Raw genomic sequence first — 6,000 nt, forward strand, 5'->3', positions numbered from 1 at the left:
AGCCCCAGGTATATACATGGTACATTTATTCATTTATTAAGTATTTAATTATTTATGTATTCTCTCTGACCTCTGGGAAAAAAGGTGGTGCAAAAATCAAATTACACTTACAAATGAATGGCTTCTTTTAATCCATTTTTGTCATACAAACGGAGGTGTTCCAAATTACAACTGATAATCACTTACGTGACTTCAATTTTTCACACTGCCTCTGACCCAGGGCAGTGGACAGGATGCAGGGATGACCCGTCATCCAGGAGGTGCCAAGAGGGTGGAAGGAAGTGGAATATATAGGAAATGGAATGGGTGGGAGTGGTTTCTCTGCCTTTTTCTTTTTGGCTACCCCCCGTGTAGGGGGGAAAAGCCTTTGGTATATGTATGTACAATTAATCTCAGTCATGTGTATTACAACTATATGCTTGAAAGAGCTGCAGTAAACAAGACGCCATAACAATAAAGGCTCCGTCCTCATATAGTGTTTATTTTAAAAAACATATTTTCATGATATTGAAAAAACAATAAGCATCGGCCTAAAATGTGTCATGAAGGTTTTATGTACACAAAGAAGAACGAGAAAAAGAACGGAATCGGATGGTGATGTTCCCAGCGAAGAGCCATGCCATGTAAAGGCTCAGTCACAACTGTTCAAAAAAAAATATGAAACTGTTCTCTCATCCACAGAACATAGTCATCCATCAGATAAAAACAAAGTCGAGGCCGCAAAGTTACGAAATGACATAAAGGAGGATGGTGCCAAATCAATCCTTGTCAAGCCACGTCAATTTTTGGCAGTTGCTGCTGAAAGGGTTTCCATTAGAAGTAAATTTTTTGTTGAACTTGTTGAAAAGATTCATTGTGATTATTTCTATTATTACTGTTATTTCAATATGCATGCATTTCATATATTTTCAGGTTCGTGCTGAGCTGGGTACAGCTGAAACCATCAAACGATGCATCCGTCACACCAAGCGTGCACATTTACCTGTAAAGCCAGCATCACTCGAAAACTTTGTCTTTGATGGTGTGTGGCAGAGACGGTAGCAGAAACATTGTCACCAACAACTTACCTTACAAATAACAAACCCAAATTGCTGTCTTGAAATTTCAAGACTACCCTTGAAGTCCAGTCACCACCTAACTTAGCATCTTACACATTCGGAGACAGCAATCGACTGAGGCTCTCAGGCTCAAATAACATACACTTTTGTGTGATACGACAATGATAATGTATTTTCTTTGTTCAGCTAAATTTGTGTAGAGGATAGTTTCCCTACCACCTTAACAGACAACAAAACGTTGTCTCTTTCATCAAACTGGGGAAAATGAAAATTTCCCCCAAATATCTACCGCCCCATCATTCTGAGAATTTGTTTTTGTAAACTCTTAGGAAATTTTTTAATTTTTACTCTCCTGGAACACCAATTCAATCTATATATTTTTCAGTCTGGTTCCTCAGATTGTCGCAGCAAACAGAAACGATTTATACCGCATTTCTTTGAACTATCGATATCGGTCTGATCCTGTCTCTTTTTTCCGATCCCTCATCTAAGATGTATTTCAAAATTCCATTTTTTTTTATCACGGGACCTCCTCAGATTACTGACCTACACAACCTTCTTAACTCACAGACAATCCTCTGGAATTACCAACACCACATTAATAAGAACTGTTTACAGATGCCAAGTCTATTAATCTGCTTCGTCCACAGCCTATAAACTCTCTCGGTCTACACTCCAGTACAAGTGCTTTCAATAGTATTCAAAGGAAAAATATATGCAAAAATCTGATACCACTTTTAGACACCTACTCTTTTTTACATCACTGAAATATGTCTATTTTTTCATCAAGAGCTCCCCCCACTATTCCTTTTTTTTTGCGCTCTTCGACCCTTTAACCCTTCATGGATTCGACAGATGTCGGCGCTGTACCCGTCCATTCAGTACGAAAACGGCAGATTTGCTGTTCACACTAGAAGTGAGAACACCTACTTAGTCCCTCTGGAAACTTCTTTTCCTCTCAATTTTTGCCTTGGTTGTGCTGTTGAAAAACCAAACGCTGTCTGACATATCATTACAACTGCACATGGACAGCTGCTTTGACCGTGGAATAGTTATGCAACAGTATCTCTTAAAAATGTATACACTGGATGCCCCCACCCCACGCCTTCCCTTCCATCTTTTTTGCTGAACTCTGCCATTCTTGCCTCTGTAAGTCTTATTCTCAACTCCCCTCTCATTCTTTACAATAATTTCTGACTTGCGCATCCCCGCACAAGCTCTTTCCACCCTCCGTTCCCGCCACCCATCCATGACATCCACTCGTGTCCCATCCGAATTTCCTCCCGCTTCAAATATGTGCTCTTTTGTCGGATGCCGCCAAGACAGCAAAAGATCGATGTTTTCACCCAATGCCTGCAACAGACTACCTCACACTCATTTCTACACTTCAAAACTTTTAGCAAAATTGCTGGGAACATCCCGTAGTTTTCAAGACGGACAAACCTACGAATATAGTATCCATCTCTCTATCAACATAAGCTGAGACAGCAATGACGCGCATAGACAGTACACTCTTACCTCACCCATGTTTTTTTGCTATGGTGGTAAGGGTCTTTCCCAGCTGCTCTTGTGGTGCTGTCTTTAAGTCATCATACGTCATACTTCATTACCCTTACTACTCAACCCCTCGCAATAATCTCTTACTTTCCCCTGAAACAACGATTTAATGTCATCTCACTAAAGGAGAAACCCCCAATAACTATATTTTCTCTCCATACTCCTCTTCCGGAAACGAACCTTCTTTGAAGATTTTAATCATTTCACCCAATGCACACCTGATGTAGCGCCCCAACATTCCAGCAGTTTAGGAATATCATGCTCCCTTATGAACTACCCGCACCCTACCAACTGACCCGCCCACCTCCGTGAACTCAGTGAACCCAGGATGCATTTCAACAACGGCGCAATAATTGACCGTTAATATAGAATGTGTAAAAAAATCGAAATTGAAATGCAAACACAATGGCTTCCTATTATATACACACTCTCCCTTTACAACCTTCAATGTATCCACCCATCGCTGGGTGCAGGCAAACCATAAGCAACTAGATTTTTAGTGTTGCATGTTGCTCGTGCTTTTTGCTGCTTGAAACATAATCGATGAATCCCAGTCTTTTGTCTTGTTCATACACTCATGCATATTTACGTTGTTTCTGTAAGTTTCAATTTGTAACGAGAATTTTATGATAAACTTTAAAAAATCACCAACAATATTTTCTTCATATTGATTGGTAATGCAACATAAAACAAATTCGTTGGTTTCAGATGTGGCGAGTTGTGAACGATTCACTTTCACCCTATTATTTATTTTTAGATGCTACTTGTTTGATTCAAATAAATTTATCAAGACTATGCTTTTAGTATTTCTAGTGAAGATACGATGCACATAATGCACTGCGCGTGCCAAGTATGTGGATGCTGGCGTGGTGCAAATGTGGCAACAGAACCTCGGGGAAAATATCCATCGGGTAACAAAGAACACAGAGAAGAGATGAGGACAGGAGGGTGGGAGGGTTAGCATATGGCCTGGCAGGTGTGTAGAAAGGGGACTCTAAAGAGCAGAATGGCAGGTGCACTGCAGCAGCTGGATGTGCATATACACCTCCCCTACCATGCGGGTTCGCGCCATCGCGTTAACTCAACCCGTCGAGTAGTTGGAGTAAACAATTGGCTGCAAACCATGCTTGCTTTAGCACCACGTGCGCCTGGGAATGGGAACTGTAATAGTAATAAATATTAATTTTGGCAAATAGGAATACACTATGTTTTCAGGATTTATTTGAAATAGTATATGTCTTCACTAAAACGTAAAATTTGCCATTTTTTTTTAGTTTAAAACAGATCTGGGATGCGGTATGTCCCCGCGTAACCTCATATTAGTAATTGTTTCTTCATGATCAGTGAATGAACTACACCTCATTCTAAAATGACACCAGTCTTGTAGTTTAAATATTTTCCGTAGTGTGATTGAGCGTAGAGTCAATTTGGTCTTTTCTGTAGGGTAACTGACATGAAAACAGTAATGATCATGAAATCATGACCAAAGGTCATCATAATTCTATTATTATTGCTATTGCTAGTATCATTATTACTGTAACTTTTATCATTATATCATTATTATCATCATAAGACTGAGAAATGAAGAAGTGAGGAGGAGAACGGGGGTGGAAAGGGAGCTGGGAGATAGGGTTGATGAAAGAGTATTAGGATGGTTTGGACACATGGAAAGAATGAGTGAGGAAAGACTAGTAAAGTAGGTGTGGAGGGGGTGAACATGAGGGGTCGATCTAGGACGAGATGGATGGATGGGGTAAAGAGGGCTTTGGGAAAGAGGGGAATGTCTGTCGAGGAAGGACAGGAGAGTACAGAAGACAGGGGAGTGGAGAATGGTTGTATATGGATGATGATGATGCATGAGGTGGAATGGGTGGTGAGGGAGTATGTGTGGTTATTATTATTGTCATTATTATTATTATTATTGTCATTGTTATTATTATTATTATCATTATTATTATCATTATTATTATCATTATTATTATTATTATTATTATTATTATTATTATCATTAATATTATTATTATTAATATTATTATTAATATTATTATTATTACTGTCATTATTATTATCATTATTATTATTATTGTCATTATTATTATTATTAATCTTCTTATAAATATTTTCATTATTATTATTATTAATTATTATTATTATTATTATCATTATTATTATTAATATTATTATTATTAATCTTCTTATAACTATTATTATCAATATTACTATAATCGTTATTATTATTATCATTGTTATTATGTGTAAAAGACCAAAATCTGTTGAATTTCTGTACGATGTAAAAGCCACGTTTGCATGTTGCTTTATTTTTCAATGAGCGTTACGTTTCATATTTCATGGCCAGAAATTTGGAGGCCTGTATTTGAAGTCATGTCCCATTTACAAACAATATCCAAAATGAATTTCTCGAAGTAATAACTGTTTTAACAGATGCCGTTAGCAAACGTTTCACTCTACAAACATAATTGCTTCAAAATAAAGAAATTCTTCCATACGAATAAAACACTGCATGTGACAGCTAGGATGAAACACGAGGGTAAATAATTACAATTTCTTGGGTACAAAAATCAGATTGAAAATTGGTTATAACTGTTTTGTGTCACCTCTGGATTCCCGTAAGCAACTGCCGATTCTCTACTGGTAGTGTACGAACGAAGACGAACGTAAAGAGAGGCATGCGGGCACGTGGTATTTATTTAAGCGAAAATAGTTATTTGGAACCTTCTTGGTGTCTACATTTTCACTTCAAAAGGAAAGCATGTTCGCCACGAGGCGGGTAAATACTGTAATATTGAATTAGTCATTTTATTCCAAAAAATTGAACTAGATGATGCAGTTTTGACCATGCTGTCATGTACCCATTTCATGTGCTTATTTATCAATGTTTTAGTGTCATCTACATAGATTGGCCTGTATTTTTGTTATCAAATTACTTTAATGTATATGGTGATTAGTAGTTTTGTAAACAGAATGGCTGAATTATTGCGTTGTTGGTTAGGGATTCGTTTCAGTTGATTTATTGCGTTGTTGGTTAAGCCCCGGCCATACATGCACGAGTTTGAGTACAAACAAGCTTGTTTACAATTTCTTATTTCTAGAATATCCAAATGTCAAGTTACCTTTGCGTCATATGTTGAGAAGCTGAATGACAAATTAAGAGAAGTTAAACCTAGAATACGAATATTGGACAGATTGCTTAATTGTCCTTTGGGAAATGTAGAACACTGTCAACGAAATCGTCCATTCACAACACTTGACAAGAAACGTCATATAGCTTTAGATTAGTTTCATCCAAGAGGTCTTTGCATAAACGTGATTAATTAATCGCGTACAAAATAGACAACGAATTATTTTCATTAGATTCATTAGACTT

Source organism: Oratosquilla oratoria, chromosome 37, assembly GCF_046742065.1.
Source record: "Oratosquilla oratoria isolate Oo_2021 chromosome 37, ASM4674206v1, whole genome shotgun sequence".
Lineage (NCBI taxonomy): Eukaryota > Metazoa > Arthropoda > Malacostraca > Stomatopoda > Squillidae > Oratosquilla > Oratosquilla oratoria.